Genomic DNA, 21,411 nt, shown 5'->3' with positions numbered 1-21,411 from the left:
ATCATGTTATATCACATTAATTATGAAAGATGAAAAATTAGATATTAACTGGTCTAGTAATTTTAGGATTTTGTATAATAATCTAATTGTGTATATTGTTTTACCACTTACAAACAGCTTCACTGTTCTTTATTTCCTTTAATGTCATCATGATTCTGTGAGATAGGAGTTTTCTTGGGGTTTTGTTGTTATTTGTTTGTTTGTTTGTTTTGTCTCCCTCCACTGCCCAGGCTGGAGTGCCGTGGCGTGATCACGGCTCACTGCACCCTCAAGCTCCTGGACTCAGGTGATCCTCCCACCTCAGCCTCCCGAGTAGCTGGGACTACAGGTGCGCACCATCCTGCCCACCTAATTTATTTTATTTTATTTTTGTATTTTTGGTTGAGATTAGGTTTCGCCATGTTGCCCGGGCTGGTTTTTAACTCCTGGGCTCAAGCAGTCCACCCACCTCAGCCTTCCAGAGTGCTGTGATTATTGGGATGAGTCATCATGTCTGGTCTATTATTAATAGATAAGAATTTTTATATCCATTTTACAGATATAGAAACTTTGAGTAGAAAGAATACAAAATAGCTAAAACCCATTCTTTTGGCAAATAATAAAGTACCTGTGTTATAAACATACGCCATGGGTTCAATCAAAGGTGATAAAGTAAAAATCATCCATGGTTTCTTATTTACATTTTAGAACTCTCTTCATAGAGCACAACTTCTACCTTGCAGTAGGAAAATATTTAAATTAGAATTGTTCATTACTTCAACAAAATTTGGGACTCAAAGCATGAACATAGTGCTGACCAAATAACTATTCTATTTTTCTGGTCGTAGAGAAAGGGGAGAACCTGAACAAGATGGGCTCTCTGATGTGCCTTTTGATAGTGTGTATTATAAAAGATCAGAGAGGGAGAAAAGGGACTCCTGGAGCATTATTCCTAAGGAGACGTGACTCACAATTTTTTGCCCTTGATTTAAAGTAAATCATTGAATGCAACATTTTCACTCCTCAATCTGATTTTTACTATGGAAATCTCAAATATAACCTCATAAAATTTAAAAACATAGCTATTTTTGCCCCGTTTTAATATAGTCTATATTATTGGCCTTAGGCATATCTTAATGGAGTTGGTCAAAAGATAAGACGGGTGTTCTTGATGTTTTCTTTTTTCTTCTAAAAAGTCGTCTCATTGGGTTAGTAGCATGGAGCTAACAGGGCTAAGATTAAGAAATTCATTCACCAGCGATATCTTAGCTCCATGGCTTCCAGATTACACAGCTCAGCTCAACCAGATTTTTTAAAAAAATGTATGCCACTGCTTACAGTACTTAAAAGTTTGGGGCAAATAAATTGTGGTCTAGGATCAACCAGAAATTAAAATTAACTGGGAGTGAATACTTAACTGAGAGTAGGTCAGTGATATTATCTTTGTACACAAAGAATAGCAGAGTATTCTGAATTCAATAGATGACACTAATAATCATTATTTATTTAAAGAAAAAAATTTTTAGGAACTTTTTGTAGTATGATACCTGAAAAAGATACGAAAGTTTAAGCCGTATGAAACTTTCAGGGTGAAATGTGAAACTCTCTTCTAAGGTTTTGGATTTCGTTATGAAACTCAAAACTCAGACCCATTTCAGAGGGGTTTGCAAACCTTGGCTACATCTAAGCATTGTACAAGCTTTAAATCTATGCTAGCCTTTCAGTCTGTTCCAGGAAATGGGGACTTCTTTTTTTTTTTAAGTCTGCTTAATTGTTGGTAGGTTACATACTTTTTAAAGTTAGCTTTAACAAAATTACATCGTTTTGTTGTAAGACTCATAAGGTTCTTTAGCCATTGTTTAGTCTGATCCTTTTTTTTTTTTCATGAAGAAGTATTCTTAGTTCAAGCAAGATAAAAAAAAATCTTTACATTTGTGTAGTAATTGGCATAAATAAAGTTATGCTGCAGTTATAAACAACTTCAAAATCTCAGTGGTCTGTAAAACCAAGTACTGCTTTTCATTTATGCAGCATGTCTAATGTGGTCACCAGGGAGGTTCTGTCCTTTGTATTCACTCTGATACTGAAGATAGTAGACCTCAACATGGGCTTCTTTGACCACTGAATTAGAAGGAGGGGGATATATGATAAATCGCCCATTGGCTCTTAATGGGCATATCATTTCTGCCTAGATTTCATTGGCCTAAGCAAATTATGTGAACATGCCTAATTTGTAAGTGGATGGTCCAAGGAAATTCTTTTATATGCATGGAAGGACATGAGAATTGCATTTATGAGCTCCCTGTAGTCTATCTTCAAATTGAGAGATATGCAATGAGAAAGAAATTATCTTGGTAATCAATTTTACCCAGAAAGTGTAAATTTATTTTAAATATTGGAACTCTGTCATAACCTCAGTCTTAACATTTCTAAAAATGCACAAAATTGTGTGTGTGGGGGGCAGGGGGTATATGTATGTGCAGCAGTTATTAGAGCAGACTTCCAAGCCAAAGCTTAGATCGTCCATATGCTAGAGGGATGACCTTCAGCATTTTCTTAATTTCTCTGTGTCTCAGTTTCCTCATCATTGAAGTGGTTCTAATAATAGTAATTTGTTCATAAGGTCAGTATGAGAATTCAACTGGAATCCCTTCAAGGGAGTGAGTTATTGTGATGTTGCTTCGTCTCTACATTGTGATGTTGCTTCATTCTCTCTTTTTGTTCATCCTCCCAATCAGCCAATTTAATATCTTGATATAATTTTTGGCTCTCCCCTCTTCCTTACACATACTTGCTCATTAAGGTTTTTTTAAAGTATTCCTTTAAGGTAGGTGTCAGCAAACTATGTCTCTGTAAGCTAATGATAGTTTTAAAAAACATTTTTAAAGGAGTTTAAAAATAAAATACCAACAACAAGAATATTTGGGGCACAAAGTCTAAAATACTCAGTATATGCATCCTTACCCAAATAGTTTGCCAATCTCTGCTCCAAAGTATCCATTAGAGCTGTTGCCTTCTTTTCACAACTAACAGCCTTTGCTATCTTATATTCCTCTTACTTCCCAGCCAATTTTCTGGCTCCAGTTCATTTCCTAATGCATAGTTTACCCAACTATCCCTACTATTACACCTCAGATTTCTGCCTTAAATACCTCTGGATATATCAGCTCTCCACTTAAAAGAATAGATCTTTAGTGGTCTCTCTGACTCTTAAGAGAATAAATGCTTCCTTAGTAGGTTTCGTCATCTGGCCCAAATCCTCTCTTCTAGACATACTCTTTGTAATTCCTATATATGAACTTGTTACTAATTTATGTATGTGTTTATTAATTTATCTGGAAAATATTCACAGAGTGCATACTATATACACCACTGTACAAGGAGAAATAAGTTGAAGTCTCAGCCTTCCTGATTTTTACCCCCAGAAGTGTGTCTTTCATTTTTCCTTGCTTCTGAATGTCTCCTCCATTAAAAGTCTTTTCTTCCCAAGAAAATAGTACATGTGCTCCGAAGACCAGATTGAGTTTTAGTTCTTTTCATAAAGTTTCTCCTAACCACCTAACGCCTCATCAGTCTTCCTCCCCTGAACTTCTTTGCTACTCAAAATCTCTGCCAATAAAAATCAAAATTTTTATTATGGGGCTTCTTTTTATGGTTTTATATATCGACTGTGGTCTTTTTATGTATTTATGCCTCTTAACCCACCTGAAACTTGATTTAAATTCCTAGAGGACATACCTTATACTGCATTTTGTTCCAGAGTTAATTCAGCAACAATATATATTTACTGAATTCTTTTTCTGGTAACTGGGTTAATTTAGTTAGTACAGAGGCTGTTAGTGCAGGATTGTTAATTGGGGGGAAAAGGCTGGTGAGGAGCCCGTGGAGAGTTATAAGATGTTGCTGGAACAAAAAAGGTAAGGAACAAGTGATGCAGAAAGAGAGGAGAAGAAAACATTACACTACTAGGGGAATGTATTCATTGATTCTACAAATTTAAGTAGTGACATATAGCATAAGCATTGTCACAGGAAATGAGACATAGTGGTGAACAAAACAAATAAACTAGGCCATCATATAGTGTATATTTTGAAAGACCATAAACAAACAAACAAGTAATTAGACTCTATCTCGTAGATTGGAGGCAAACCTTCATCAAATTAACCTTGTGAGGTAGAGAGTGTTACCTCAATATTAACTGTGAGGAATCTGATGCGGAGGTATGTTGGAATCAAATCTTACCAGCTTATAAGAGCCAGTCATTAAATTTGGGGCGACTACTCAAGCCATTTTTTGTGTTGTTTAATTGTAATTTTACGTTCAGATGCAAGGAGTACATGTATAGGTTTATTATAAGGTTATATTGTGTGATGCTGAGGTTTGGGCTTCTACTGATCCCATCACCCAGACAGTTAACATAGTGCCCAACAGGAAGTTTTATAGACCTTTCCCTGGACTCTTCTTCCCTCCTTGTGGAGTCCCCAGTGTCTTTGGTTCCCATCTTCATGTCCATGTGTATTCAAGGTTTAGCTCCCACTTGTAAGTAAGAACATATAATATTTCGTTTTCTCCTTTTGTGTTAATTCACTTAGGATGTTGGCCTCCAGCTGCATTCATGTTGCTGCAAAGGACATGATCATGATATCATTCTTTTTTTATGGCTGCATAGTGTTCTGTGGTGTATATTTACCAGAGATAGGCTCTTAGGTTGATTCCATCCTAGTGGAATAGTGAATAGTGCAGCAATAAACATATGAGTGCAGGTGTTTCTTGGTAGTACAATTTTATTTTCCTTTGGGTATATATCTAGTAATAGGATTGTTGGGTTCAGTGGTAATTCTATTTTTAGTTCTTGGAGAAATCTCCAAACTGCTTTCCATAGTGGTTGAATTAATTTACATTCCAGCAACAGCATATAAGCATTCCCTTTTCTTTTTTTTTTTTTTTTTTTTTTTTTGAGACAGAGTTTCGTTCTGTCGCCCAGGCTGGAGTGCAGTGGCCAGATCTCAGCTCACTGCAAGCTCCGCCTCCTGGGTTTACACCATTCTCCTGCCTCAGCCTCCCTAGCAGCTGGGACTACAGGCGCCCGCCACCTCGCCCGGCTAGTTTTTGTATTTTTTAGTAGAGACGGGGTTTCACTGTGTTAGCCAGGATGGTCTTGATCTCCTGACCTCGTGATCCGCCCATCTCGGCCTCCCAAAGTGCTGGGATTACAGGCTTGAGCCACCGCGCCCGGCCAAGCATTCCCTTTTCTTCATAGCCTCCCCAGCATGTTATTTTTTGACTTTTTAATGATAGCCATTCTGACTGGTGTGAGATGCCATCTCATTGTGATTTTGATTTGCATTTCTCTGATGAGTAGTGATTTTTTTCATATATTTGTTGGCTCTTTGTATTTCTTCTTTTGAGAAGTGTTTGTTCATGTCCTTTGCTCGCTTTTTAATGGGGTTGTTTTCTTCTTGTTGATTTAAGTTTCTTATAGATTCTGGGCATTAGTCCTTTGTCAGATGCATAATTTGCAGATACTTTCTTCCATTCTGTAGGTTGTTTACCCTGTTGATAGTTTCTTTTGTTGTGTAGAAGGTCTTTACTTTAATTAGGTCTCACTTGTCAACTTTTTTTTTTTTTGTAAGAGCTTTTGAGGACTTAGTCATAAATTCTTTGCCTGGGCTGATGTCTTACATTTAAGTCTTTAATCCATCTTGAGTTAATTTTTGTATGTGGTGAGAGGTAGGCATCCAGGCTGCATATGCTTAGCCAGTTTTCCCAGCACCATTTATTGAATAGGTAGTCCTTTCCCCATTGTTTATTTTTGGAAACGCTGTTGAAAATCAGATGGTTATAGGTGTGTGGCTTTATTCCCAGGTTCTCTATTCTGTTCCATTGGTCTGTGTCTGTTTTTTTACCAGTACCATGCTGTTTTGGTTACTGTAGCTTTGTAGTATAGTTTGAAGTTGGGTAATATGATGTCTCCAGCTTTGTTCTTTGTGCTTAGGATTGCTTTGGCTACTTGGGCTCCTTTTTGTTTCCATGAACTTTCGAATAGTTTTTTTTCTGATTGTGTGAAAAATGACATTGAAAATTTGAGAGCAATGGTGTTGAATCTGTAGATTGTTTTGGGCAGTATGGACATTTTAATGATATTGATTCTTCCAATTCATGAGCATGGAATGTTTTTCCATATGTTTGATTTGTGTGTGATTTCTTTCAGCAGTGTTTGTAATTCTCCTTGTAGAGATCTTTCACCTCCTTAGTTAGATGTATTCCTAGGGTGTGTGTGGAGGGGCGGGGGGTTGTGATTGTAAATAAGATTGCATTCTTGATTTGGCTCTCAGCTTGAACCTTATTGGCTTATAGAAATGCTACTGATTTGTGTACGTTGTTTCCTAAAACCTTACTGAAATCTTTTATCAGATGTAGGAGCCTTTTGGCAGAGTTTTTAGGATTTTCTCAAAATAGAATCATATCCTCTGCAAAGAGAAATAGTTTGACTTTCTCCTACCTTTTTTGGATCACTTATTTCTCTTGCCTGACTTCTGGGCCAGTTTTTAAACACAGACACTAATTAAATTCAAATTATATAAACTAATAATTAAATAAATTATATTTTAATAAGGTAATAAGTACTCAAAACTTGTCACTTAATCATTTTAGTACACTTCACTATTATCTATGCTTTTTGGCTTATTTATGACTATTTTATCTGTATAGTGGAAATACTATATGATGTATGCTACTGAATATTACTTCCCAACTCTCTGTTCAGTGGCATAACATTGGTAGCTTGAAATTGGCCATAGTGAGAGTATTTACACTATGGAAATCGGCAAATGCTGCAAGTTAGGCATCCGTTTATTGTTTTGTTCCTTTTGTAAAATATTTTAAAAAGTGATACTAATAATACAAATTAAATATAAAAGTGTGTCTTTCTACAGCCACTACACTGTGAATAGCACAATAATTTTAGGAAATAATATTCTGATATCTGAAATTATTATCTATTTCAATAAAGAAGTTGCTTATACCATTGATAAACAAGTGAACTTCTGATATAGGTCTTTGGTGTTCACTTTTGCCTTACTTGTTAACATAAACAGAAAGAGCAACCAACATTTATGTTGGAACTGTATTTGCTTCTCAGTTGCAACCATAGATTGGCTATGGAATCAAAAGTTAGGCAAAACCAGGTACAAGGGCTCATGCCAGTAATCCCATACTTTGGGGGTCCAAGATGGGAGGATCACTTGAGCCCAGGAGTTTGAGACCAAGCTTGGCAAGATGACAAGACCCTATCTCTACAAAAAATAAAAATAAAAAATTAGGCAGATGTGGTGGTGTGCATCTGTAGTCCCAGCTATTCAGGAGGCTGAGGCAGGAGGATGGCTTAAGCCCAGAAGTTCAAGGTTACAGAGAGCTGAGATTGTCCCACAATGAACCAGCAGCCTGGGCTATTGAGTGAGACCCCATCTCTTGAAAAAAAAAGAGGTAGGCAAAAGTCAAGAGGTAGGCAAAAACATTCCATGAGAATTAATATACTAATTTACTATATGGATTTTAATATTATATACTTTATTATCATGTATAAATTATGTACTACATATATCAGTAAAATTTATAATAAATATGCATATTATTTATATGCATAAATTTTCTTTTTGCAGAGTCAAATATTAAACATTTACCAGAATAACATTAAAAATAAGGATCATCTGGATTAACTGGCTTTTTCAGCAAAGTATAGCCAGCGAATGATAGAGTTCCAAATCCAACCTATATGTGGCTGATTCCAGTCCTGGTGTTTTCATATTTTATAAATTGTGGTTCTCAGAAAATCTGCTTCAGAATTCTCAACAGGGAACAAGCATTGTAGATTCTTGGACTTTGCCCCACACCTCCTGATTCAGAATTTCTGGGACTGGGGCCAATGAACTGAAATTTTCATATTCGCTCTAGGTGATTCATATGGAGTGTCTAATATGAAAAACACTGGTTCTTCATCTTATTTTCTCTCAAATGCAGAGTTACTGTATTTCTAAGCAATGAGATGCCTTAATCTGAAATAAAGTGCCACATTGGAGGACAGATACCAGACAAAAGAGATGCTGGCAGGAAAAAAGAATTTTTCTTTTCTTTTCTTTATTTGACCTCCTAAGGTATTATAGGAAAGAAAATTTAGTGGACATTCTTTGTTTTATATACATATAAAACATATTTATATATAAATATATAAATACAATATATGTAAATACATATTCATATATAAATGTTTATATATTGATTTTATCTATATTTTATCCATATAAAATTTTATCCATATAAAATATAGATAAAACCAATACAGTAAGTCTGCATTTCAGAGCAAACATGATGAACAAATGGTTCTCATATTAGACATTGCATATGAATGTCTACTAGACTTGTTATATGTATGTGTATATAAAACCGGTTTACATACACACATAAATATATATACATACATACAGATGTATCTACATATGTTTACAGATATGTCTGTGTTATATATATGTGTGTATATATCATTCACACTGTATGTGATAATCCTCTATCAGGTATATTAAAATGGCAGCAATAACTCCACAGAGCCACTCGAATGTTTCACATGATTTGCAGGAAGTTTTCTAAACCTTGTTGAGAGATCATGTGCTCTTATTATCAAGGATTTCCCAGGAGAGGTCTATTCTGTAAGATCCTCTTGATTTAGTTAAATCCAGACACCAAAAGGAAAGTGATGGCCACCTCATGTGATTTTCATGAGTCTAAAAGAATCAGAGTGATTTCCCAAGGCCTGCAACCTTACTCCTTCCTGTAGTATATCAACTTCCAAAGGTTTTCAAGAATATAGCACAACAGGGTAGTCACTTAAGGCAGAAAATTCGTCTCCACCAATGCTGAGCCTCCTGTTACAATGGATTAATCATCAAAGTCGATTATTCTGTCAAATTCTCCAAGGGTGAAATCACACATCTTACCACTGGTGTGTGGAACAGGCATTCCCTTCATCTTACTGGCACAGACACAAACTGTGAGTAACTTTTATGCACTGCAAAGGAGGAAGTGCTGATACATTTAAAAGGGAGCTGCTTCTCCAGCAGCACCTGCCCAGAAGTTGCTGAAAAATTATACTCCATGCATGTCTCTCAACACTCTTTACTGATAGGTCAGCAGTTATTACAAAACTGTCCTGATAAGAATCTGCTTGGAGCTTCTAGGATCATATTAACCAAAATGGAACCACTGGGTCAGAGAAAAGCAATGGGATGAATCAGAATAGCTAACATCTCTTTCTTTTTGCCTGTTTATAGCATACCCAACTTTCCGGGGAAGATCAAATTCTTAACTCTTCGTAAGATTTTCCTCACCACCACAGAGCTCACTCATCTGCCTCTTCTCTGATAACATCAGCATTGTCATTGTTTCTGCAAGACCTAGTGTTTACTAAGACTCATGTTGCTATCTGATTTTCCTCTGTTTGCATTTGTTTCTATTTCTCTGATTGGTTATTTAGCCCTTTAAGAATAGAAACCATGATGTAGCTTTTTCTATGGTCTCTACAATATTGAGCACATAGTAGATAACTTAATACATTCTAGTCCTCTGGTTGTTAAATTAAGCAGAAAGATATTCGTTGTTCTTAGGCTTTGGTAATACATTTTTGAATTTTAAAAAATAGTTGACCCTTGAGAGTTATTGCCTCAATTATCAAGTATTTACTATCCTTATAATTTAGTAAAGGAGCATAATTAAAGTTATTAATGTATGGGATCAGAGAGAAACATTTAGTTTCACATAGTATGCTATAGCACACTATGTTTTTATTGCACCATCTTGTCACATGCTTTGTCTTTACATATCTATGTAAAAAGGCATAGATATGTAAATGTAGTACCCCAAATTGTAGTTAAAGGAGCAGGCTCAGCAGTGGTAAGTAGCTTGCTCATCATCTCATGATTAAGAATAGCTGCACTGAAACTGGAACCCAAGTCATTAGACTCCTGGTTCCTACTACCGAGAGACTGAGTTCTGGTCTTCAACAGTAAGATACTGTGTGACCTTGAGTAAGTCATCTAACTCCCTGGGATGCTCTCACATTATTTATAAAATAAAATAAGTGAGGTCCAAAAATTTAGAAGTCTAAAATGTGGGGTCATGTTATTATGCAGTCATTGGTCAGAGTCATCCTGGCAACTACCTGGGACTAAGTCAATGTCTTGGTCCCTGAGTGCAGTTTGATGCCACCTGGTGGCAGTTGCTCACTTTGGCTCTTAAATCAAATGGGGATGATTCTGGGCAGCCGACTACAACATCCAGAATAGGGGAGACAATTCCAGGAATATCTTGGTTAGTTGATGCCAGTTTCTTCTGTCTGATGTAAGAAGTTAGTCCTGGATAATATCCTTCACCACCCCCCAAAAATGAGAACTTTTAGCTTATGTCCATTTTCAAACTGTGGCAGGATAGAGATTCACCCTCAGATTATATCTGAATTTATGTAACCATCTGCACATTATTGCAAGATATCACTGTTCTTTGAAGATTTGTACTAAAAATTAAGTAAGATAATGTATTTGAAGGGTTTTTGCAAGTTTAAGACACTAATTGAATGCCAGGGATTATCATAAATTTGTAATTCCTTTAGAGAAAATTATCCAGTGTTAATAAATATGACACAATATGCATGTTTTTTCTTCTTTTTAAACACATACAGTGGAATTACTGTTCTGCTTTGTCCCTGCCCTGATTCTGTCGTCAAAAGAATTCTTCAAAACAAAGTAAAATGATCTCTGGTTCAAAAAGCTATCAACGATTTATTCCTCCCAACCCCCAATTGCTTATTACATGCAATCCCCATGTCTCATTTCACTGTTTGAGTAACCCCTCTTTCACATATTTGGATTTCACAGCAACTTTATGTTACAAATGAGATCCACGTGTAGAGAGATGACTTATTAAAGATTATCCATTTATTAAATGGCAGATTTGAGCCTCTAACTCAAAGTCTACTGGTCCCAAATATGACTCTTTTCTACTGCTGCTTCCTTTAACATCTATGGGTTCAGTACATTCTTGCCCCAAACTACTGTTTCAAGTTGATTTTTAACCACGTTCTAGGTTTTTCTTTGATAGAGGTATACCTTTTTCATTGTGAAACATTCTAACAGCTGTCATCTGCAAAGCTTACACACTTACAAAAACCCATGAGATGGTAATGTCTGAATCAGTATCACCATCATCCTAATCACCAATTAAATTGTGCTAGTAGTAATTGAGATGCCTCATGGTATAAATGTGCTATGTTAATTACATGGCGGTTGGAATCACCCATGTCTTTTCACTCCTCTTGTAAGTGATACAGAAAGTACACACACAATACACACACACACATACAACTACACTTTGGCGATGAATAAAACAAAAGCATCATTATGAATAAATCAGACTTTGATAGAGAGGCTGTATCCTATAGTGTTTAATATCTTGGACTCTGAATTCAGAAAGACTTGGGTTTATTCCTCACTCTTTCATGTATAATTTATCACCTGGAATGTATTACCTAATTTCCCTAAACCTCAGTTTTCTCTTATGTAAAATGGGGATGATTACATTAGAACCTTAATGATAACATTTGGGGGAAGAAGAATTTTATATAATACATATAGAGTGTTTCCCACAGTGTCTAATAAGTAGTAAAACCCATTGTGTGTTAGCAATTATTACTGTTATTGTCTTTAGTAGTGTTACTATTAGCATTAGTCTTTATACCTTTCAGTGTGCACGACTGCCTATGTAAGATCAAAACCAACAGGAGTGAAAAATATAATTAGTGGACTTAAAGGTTTCTCCATACCAGTGGCCTTTTGTGGTTAATATTTTATATGGATTCCTTTTTCAAATTAAATTTAATGGCCTTGATAGCTATGCAGAGACCAATATTAGAGAAGAATTATGTCATTGGATAACTTGCATTTAGAAATAGTGGTATCAAGTTTAAATGATTTCTTCTTACTTAACAGGGAACCACAGCCAACCCTAACTGGCAGAGAAAACTTCCCAATTTACATGTCACATTTAACTTACACAAAGTATACGTTTATTTTAAAGATGCGATAAGGTCCTCTAGTAATCTGGCCTTAGTCACTGATTGCGAATTTAACTAACCAGCATTCTCCTAGGGATGCAAATGCACAGAAATAGTTGCATAAATAATGCAATTTATTATTCATACAATTGTGCTGCTGTCCTTATGAGCTGTCCTGCACTCCTCCCACCCACCGGATCCTGCTGTTTCAATGTCCTTCTCCAACATTTTCCAGGTTTTACATATTTCACAAAACTTTGATTCAAGTTGCCCCTAAATGAATGTTGAAATATGATGAATTCTCTTGGTATCTAAAGTTTAATCATAAGTTTAAACAGTTTTCAGTCATTATTAATTCTTAGTATTCACTACTAATTTATGAGTAATTTACTACTAATTTACCACTATTAATTACTAATAATCTCTAGGGTACCTTGTATTGTGTATGTGCCTCCAGTATATTTGTATCAAAACCTTAGAACTGCAGATTTAGCTCAATCATTTCATGAAAAATATCTGCCACATCACCTAATTGGAAAAGAACATCTCTGTCGTGCCAATCAGCCAGATCACTCCTATCTTCAGGAAAAAGTCTGACTTCATTTTCCAATTCAAATAAGCATGTAAATTCAGGCCCCCGAGACAGTCATCTCACTTCTGAATTCTTATCCTAAGGTAGATATATAGATAAGGCACAGAAGCTTACCAATAGCTCTATCACCTGGGTGAAATAAACCTCAGCTCAATTCCACGTTTCAGATGGGCTCTGAAAGGACACCCACTTGGGAGAGGAGATGCATCCTAGAACAGTCCCTTTGTTTTGGCATCCACCTTGCTGCATTTGTAAAAGTAGGGGTCTTGTGCCTTTCATTTGTAAATGAAAAAGCTTTTTTTGTGGAAGGGGAAGTCGAAAAATAACTAGTAAGAACGACTACACTGTAAAAACCTAGAAAATCATTCCTTTTTAGTGACCCATGCAGGCAAAACCCTGGAACAAGTTCACATATAGTTGTCCCTCTGTAGACATGGGGGACTGGTTCCAGGACCACTGAAGATACCGAAATCCATGCATACTCCAGTTCTGCAGTCAGCCCTGCAGAACCCACAGATAGGAAATGTCAGCCCTACGTATAGACAGATTTCACATCCAGTGAATACTGTGTTTTCCGTCTGCCTTTGGTTGAAAAAAATTGTATTTAAGTGGATCTGCAAACCCATGTTGTTCAAGGGGCAACTGTACTTTCTGCTGTTCACATATTCCAGTTATAGATAATTGCCCCAAGGCACAGCACATGATGCAAATTTGGCAGTCAGTATGTGTTGAATGAATGAATTTCATCATGATTCATGTAGCCTTCCATGTTTATAATTCCACAAAAACAGAAAGTTTATCTTTTTCTCACAGCTTTTCTATGTAATGACTACACATTATATTTTGATATCAAATTCCTTTTTTAAAAAAAACATAATATATGTTCATTGGAGCAATTTGAAAATAGGAAAAAGTATAAAATACTGCTTTGACTTGCCATTGTTGCCAGGTTACAGTTTTTTTGCATTCACGCTGTATTTAGGTCACTGTTGTTTTTCACTCTATTTTTAAAAAATAAAATGTAAAATAGACACAATATTCTCTTGTTCTTACCTTCACCAGGCCTTCTATTCATGAATATTGAATTATCAGCTAGATAGTTACTCTTAAGTAATTTTCTCAGAAAGAATATATGAGAACATGTGTTGAAACCTATTCATCTCTTGCCATCTCACATGAAATGAGGCATGGCTGGTTGCACTATCAATATGGTAGCCATTTGCCACCTGTGGCTGTGGAGCACTTGAAATGTGACTTGTCTGTATTGGAGATATGTAGCAAATGTAAAATACACACCACATTTGAAAGACTTAATACTATATATAGGCATAATTAAAATTTTAACATCAGTTATAAATTGATAATGTTTTGATATGGTAGATTAAATATATTATTAAAATAATTATACCTTTTTCCTTTTTATGTAGTTATTAATTTTTTTAAATTATATATATGGCTAATATTACATTTATGGACAGCTTTGGTCCAGATGTTACCAGATTTCTGCAACACAAAGGCCTGTACCCCTCTGAAGCTTCTTTTTCTTTCTTCCTTCCCCACCCTGCTTCATGCTTATAAAGAATATTTTAATTCTTTCATATCAATATTTTTTCTAGACTAGGTCAAGCTCCTTTGTTTGTTGGACCATGGGATATTCTTTGGATCTTTGTTTCTATTGTTAATTTATTTTTCGATTATTATGGTTTCTTCCTTGATTATAACTACAATCGAACTTTGAACAGCCAGGTTAGGGGTGCCAATCCCCACCCCCATGCATTTGAAATTCCACATATAACTTCTGTGTCCCTAAAAACTTAACAATCGATAACCTACTATTGACTGGAAACCTTACCAATGACATAAATAATTGATTAACACATATTTTGTATGTTATGTTTATTATATTATATTCTTACAATAAAGTAAGCCAAAGAAAAGAAAATGATGTCATGAAAATCATAACGAAGAGGAAATACACTTGCTGTTCATTAACTGGAAGTGCATCATCATAAAGGGCTTCATCCTTGCTGTCCTCACATTGAATAGGCTGAGGAGGAGGAGGAAGATGAGGGGGTGGTCTTGCTGTCTCAGGGGTGGCAGAGGCAGAAGGGGTGGAGGAGATGAAATGGGAGGCAGGAGAGACAGGCACTCTGGGTGTATCTTTAGGGAAATACATTGTAATTTTGTTCTGACTCTTTGTTCTCTCATTTCTCTAAAAATGTTTCTATATTATATCAATCCTTCTTCCACATTTTAATTTCGGTGCCAGTATCATATGAGTCCATGTTGAAAAGAAACCAAAGTGGTCTTGAATAATCGGAATGCTTCTGCCAGATTATCTAATGTCAATTTGTTTTCTGGCACATCTTCTTCCTCATTGTCTGGCATTGACTCAGAAACACTGATCTCCATCAAGTTATCATCTGCTAATTCCTCTGATATGGTGTCTATTCGTTCTTGAATTTCTCCAAGATCCATATCATAAAAACTTCATCCCCCAACCCTTTTTTTTTTTTTTTTTTTTTTTTTTGCTGTATTCACAATCTTTCTTGATATTCTTGATCGGCTCTGTTGAAAATCCTGTGAAGTCCGGCACAACATCTGGACACAGTTTTCTCCAGCAGGAATTGATTGGGGCTTGATGGCTTTCACAGCTTTTTCTATAACAATGATGGCATCTTCAGTGGTATAATCCTTCTACACTTTGTGACATTCTGTCCGAGTTCTCTTCCACAGCATTGACAGTCCTTTCCATCCAGTACCATGTGAAATGGGCCTCAAAGTTCCTTATGACCCCTCGATCTAAAGACCACACAGACTACTTCAACACTTCTGGGGTTGAACTGATGAAGATCCGGGTGGCCAGGGGCATTGTCCAACGTCAAAATAACTTTAAAAGGCAGACTCTTATACTGGCAAGATAGTCCTGACATCAGGGACAAAGCATTGGTGAAACGAATCCAGAAAAATGGGTTCACATTGTCGAGGCCTTCTTGTTGTATAGTCAAGAGACTGGCAGCTAGTGTTTATATTTTCCCTTCAAGGCTCGGTGGTTGGCAGCTTTATAGATAAGGGCAGTCGTGATCATTAACGTGACTACATTTACTCTAAACAGTAGAGGTAGCCTATTCCTTTCTGCCTTTAATCCTGGTGCTTGCTTTTCTTTCTTACTAATAAATGTCCTTTGTGGCATATTTTTCTCCCAGAATAGAATACTTTCATTGACGTTAAAGTAAACTGTCCAGACAGATACTATTCTCCTCAGTGATTTTCTTAATGACATCCAGGAACTTGTTTGCAGCCTCTTGGTTGGCTGGAGCTGCTTCTCCTGTTATCTTTACATTTTTAAAGCCAAAACTCTGTCTATAATTATCAAACCATCCTTTGCTGGCATTAAAATTTGCAACTTTAGATTCCCCACTTTCTCTTTGCTTTAAGTTGTCATATAATGACGTAGATTAAAAAAACATATTAGGTCTGTAGGTATTTCTTTTCTTATAGCAATCCTGCACTCACATAAAACCTGTATTTTTAATATGAACTAAAAAATATTTCATAAAAAGTGCAAGATTTCTATGCCTGCTGGCATAGCTGCAGCAAGAGCAGCATGAATTTCCTTTTCTTCTTTACAATGTGCTGATTCAGTCATCCTGAAATGGTGGGCAACCCAGATGCAGACCTCGATCTATGATATATATCAAGCAATTCAACTTTTTCTTCTAATACCATGAATTTTCTCTGCTTCTTGGGAGCACTTCCAGTATCACTAGTGACACTTTGTATGGGTTCCATGGTGGTGTTCAAGATTTATGGTATTGCACTAAACACAATGAAAAAATGGGCAAGAACCACTATCACTTTTTATGAGATAAGCAATTTACTGGAAAGAGAAACTGCTCACACGGAGATGATTAGCATCACATGGTGTTTTAAGCAGATACTACCAACACTTCAGTTCAGCACAACAGCAATAGGAAGTGGAAACAAAATTATTATAATTAATTGTATGCAGTTATGATTATTAATGCATCTTTACATTTGTTTAAATTTCTCTAGACTGTGAATGTTACCATTTTCTGTTTGTGCTTGAGTAAGTTTTGATAAATTTTAACTTTTTATAGTAGATTTGTATATATTTTATGGTAGTGAATGATTAAAGTGTCTACATGTATTTTATGCATTCATGGTATATCTATTTCTTAAATTTTAAAATATTTCTATGCTATGTGATTCATCTGTGAATTTTTTCAAATTATCATAAATCTCCAAAAATTTTTTCTATATATTTATTGAAAAAAATCCACATATAAGTGAACCCCATGCAGTTCAAACCTGTGTTATTCAAGAGTCAACTGTATATTCTTAAATCACATTTTTTATCTGCCTTTACAATACAACATCCTTGCTCTTTTGTAAAACATCATTTTTCCTTGTTTTCCTTAGAAGTAACTTTACAGGTTTGCATCTAATTAACTGATTTGACTTTCTACAGTGTCAATTTTACTGTCTAGCTCCAAAGCAATATTTTGCTTTTACAATTAGTTTCCTTAAAATTATTCCTTTCAGTTGTATCCAGTTATCTTTGTACAGCAACCTGGCATTTCCTTATGGCTTTTACCCACTGTCTGACACTTCCATGTCTTCTTATCTTTTATTAGTGATATAAGTTATTTTCTGAAAAAAATTATCTGATGCATATTGTGAATCATTTTCAAAAGTGTGCTCTTCTAAGTAAGAATAATGCATTTTTTCTCTATTTCAGTAATAAATATTCCTAGGCTGTTTAAATTTACCCATTTTTAAATGAGAAGAGAGAACTATCCAGAACTGATATTTCCCAAAGACCAAGACAATTGCTTTATATATCAGCTGGGATACTTTTGAGAGTAAACGAGGGTACTACTCATAATTATACCAGTACTTCAAGCATAAATCAGGATGTATGATAACCTCACCCCAAATTCATGCTGTGTCATTTAAGCAATGGTCTAATTTTCTGTTTAAATCTCCAGCAGGAAAATAGAAGACACAGCTCAAAAGCCAATTCCTATGACTTACTAGCATTTTATATATTGTATATGCTGCTAGAAGAGGTCTTCTTCTTGTCCCATAGATGGTATCTCAGTCTCTAAGTTATTATCTCCAAAAAATGCAAGTGTCTTATATTATCTCTCACCACACAGCATCACTCTAAGTAGGTTTTCTTTCAGCTTTAGCTTAATTTGTGGGAAAAGGGCCACTGGGGCTAGGATTCAACCAAGTTCAACAAAGGTTCTTATGAATAGAAATGGGAAACAGTAATCTGGTCATGTCAAGAGGTGGATGTATAGTATCCCAAAATACAGACCTTGTGGAAGCAGTCTATAGGAAAACGACGAATAAAATAACCTATTTTTAAGTATGCAAATCTCCTTCATTTCCTGCTTCTCTGACCATCAGTTGCTTTATTCAGTATGATTCCAGTGGCCTTGCAGCTGAGAAAATTCCATCGAGATGCTGGCAGTAGGCTGCTTCTGGCTTAGATGTTGTGATTTTTTTTTTGTATTTTTCTGTTTTTGCATGAGTATTTTAATAATAATTATTTGGAGAGGCTAAAGTGTCATTAACAGCCAAATGCTATTTTAATTTTTTACTGTTGGCTTCTAAGATGTTTAACCATAGTACTTAGAATTCTATAAAATTGAATTTTTCAGCGTGGCGTGGTGGCTCACGCCTGTAATCCCAGCACTTTGGGAGGCTGAGGCGGGTGGATCACAAGCTCAGGAGATCGAGACCATCCTGGCTAACAAAGTGAAACCCCGTCTCTACTAAAAATACAAAAAATTAGCCAGGCATGGTGGTGGGCACCTGTAATCCCAGCTACTTGGGAGGCTGAGGCAGGAGAATGGTGTGAACCGGGAGGTGGAGCTTGCAGTAAGTCAAGATAGCGCCACTGCACTCCAGCCTGGGCGACAGAGCGAAACTCCGTCTCAAAAAAAAAAAAAATTGAATTTTTCTTCCTTCTCCCTATGTGGAGGGGAGAAAGCTGTGGGGAGCCTGATGTTAATAATCCAGATATAATGATAAAGAGGGAAATTAGTATTTGTACTATGTAGAGAAATGATTCAGCAAAGAACAACTAATTCCAGAAATGTTCTAGGCTACTAAGTCCTGCAAAGGAATACTCTGTTGGTATCTTCACCATTAGGACTGGTGAGTAAATAACTAGCAGACGCTTTGTTTGTTTGTACCAGCATCAACTTTGGGCAAGTACTTGTCAAGGTGATGAGGATTAAAAACACTAAGATGTAATCCCTAGTCATAAATGAGTTTATAGTCAATCTCCTTGGAGAGAAAGGATGCACTTAAGATTAGCAGTAATAACACATCTTAAGTTTCCAATGGATGGTTTAGGTGATAAGTGCGGCAGGATGTGAGGGAAAGCCTGCCTGCTGTGGGCTACTGCTAAAACATCATGATGGAAGGGGTCTGTGAATTAAGTTTTGGAAGTAGAGAAGTCCTTAAATAAGCTAAGGACAGGCATTACAGGGGAATTATGAATAAACACTAAGGTTGGGAGAATGTATAGAACATGCAGCGGACAGTATACAGAAGAGTATGGAAAATAGAGGGGAAAGTTGTCACATGTAAAGGAATGTGACAAGCTTGGTCACAAAAGCGAGTAGTGATAGATAAATTGAACTAGATTATAGGGCTGTTTATGCCAGGCTAATGTGGAGATAATAAATCTTCGGATATGTTGAATCATCATTACAAGGAGCCTGTCTTATTTATGTTTTAAAACTTTTATTGTAAATATTTCTTTGTTACCTGGGATTTTGGTTGACTTTTGTCGTTGTTGTTGTTGTTCTAAGAACAGCATAATTGCTGGGCACAACAGTACATGCCCATAGTTCCAACTGCTCTGGAGGCTGAGACGGGAGGATCACTCGAGCTCAGGAATTCAGGGCTGTACCACTATGATCACACCGGTGAATAGCCATTGCACTCCAACTGGGGCAATATAGTGAGAACCCCATCTCTATACAGAAATAAATAAATAACAAATAAATAAATAAGCATAAAATGAAACAATGTACTATGCAGTCTCCTACTGTGTTACTTAATTGCTGATTTATGAAGCTCCTGAAACTAAACTTATTTTTTAAGTTACAAAAATGAAATAAAGTTTTATTCCTAATTATGCAAAAAATAGTTTTAACCTGTTCTCTCAGCTAAAGCTTTTGAAAAATTAGGCTATTAACAAGTCAACCTCCAACTATTTAATGAACAGATGGATATAACCATCATCCCCTGGTACTTTGTTCAGGTTACAAACTAATTATAATGCTCCCCTCATTGCACTGTGGCTTTTAGGTGAAAAGAGGATACTGAGCTAGGAAAACAAATAATTACCACTCAATAAATCGGTGCTTTAATAAATATAAATATGCCAACCATGTGCTGGGGGAAAGATAGAAGGGAATGAAGTTATCTAGAGTGTTGCAGAAAGGTATCATAGAACAACTGATATTGCTGATCAGGAAGGATTGGTAGAATTCTGTTCAACAGCAGACAAAGAAAGGAGGCTATTCCAGATAGAAGAAACTTCAAGATGAAAAGTAAAGATCATCGTATGTTTAGAAGAAACAAAATTAAACAGCTCTATATGGCTGAAGTGTCAGATTCATAGGACAATGTCATGAGAGGTAAGATCAGAAAGATAGTTTGAGGCCAGATTGTAAAAAGTTTGAAACCATTCCTTTAACAAGTATGCAAATAAACTTTAAAATGTTTTTTATAGTAACTTGCAATAGTACTCACATTAGAGAAGGTATTGTAATTGTAATAGTACTCATATTGGAAAAGTTATGAGTTCTGGATTGACTAAAAATACAGACCCTATGATGGAATTTCTAGAATCTAGAGAGTTTTTATTTCTAGTGGTTCAAGATCCTCGATATAAATGTCTGTTTCAATCAGAATAGGATGGCTGCAATAACAAGTGACTCCGAAAATCTCAGTGGCTTAAAACAATTTATGCTATGCACTTGTCGAAAGTTAGCTCTAGCACTATTCCATAATTTCTTTATTTCCCAACCCAAGCTCATGAAACTGCTATCTGGAACAATGCTTATCTTGTGGCAGAAAGAAAAGAGACCATGTTAAAGCACAAGCTAGTTTTATAAAACTTCCAATAAGAAATGACACATGTGACTCACACACACCTTTCATTGGTCAAAGCGAACACCCTGGACTATCTGTCAATGAGACGGGAATATAGCCTTCTCGGAGGGAGACACAGGAAATGCATAGTCTACCACAATTTCCGGTCTACATCATTAAATCTCGTGCAAAGAAAATCTCAAAGTTTGAGACTTCTTGCATAATTCATTCATGCTTCATATTTAAATAGAGTCTTCAAATTAAGGTCCCTAATGTGTTGATTTACAACAGAGACATTTGTACTGTTAAATAGAGACTTATCTTTGAAATTCATTTAAAGTTGTAAAAGCAATTCCTTCTCTCCTCCAACCCTTTGCCAATGTTCAAAAAACAGCTGTGTTCCTGGACACTGTGCTAGATGCTTTCAGATACATTGTCTCATTTAATTTGCAGAACTGTGAAATCTGTGTTGGATAAGAAGGCTCTGAGTGTTTAGGTGCCTGTCTGAGAACATATGGTTACTAAGGGTATTAAGATGGTTTTCAGGATGCCTGTAGTGCTGTGTATCTGATGTTCTTGTGGAATTTTTCAGTTAAAT

At 36.0% G+C, this 21,411-nt stretch overlaps 1 protein-coding gene across 5 annotated transcripts in view; it reads left to right on the top strand.

Annotated features, from left to right (window-relative positions):
* Positions 1 to 21,411, top strand: part of ZFPM2 (zinc finger protein, FOG family member 2) — a 503,464-nt gene that overhangs the window by 395,654 nt on the left and 86,399 nt on the right. The window lies entirely within an intron of this gene.

The sequence above is a fragment of the Macaca thibetana genome, chromosome 8, assembly GCF_024542745.1.
Source record: "Macaca thibetana thibetana isolate TM-01 chromosome 8, ASM2454274v1, whole genome shotgun sequence".
Classification (NCBI taxonomy): Eukaryota; Metazoa; Chordata; class Mammalia; order Primates; family Cercopithecidae; genus Macaca; species Macaca thibetana.
The sequence above is the reverse complement of the archived record's forward strand: the minus strand, read 5'-3'. Positions and strand labels throughout refer to the sequence as shown.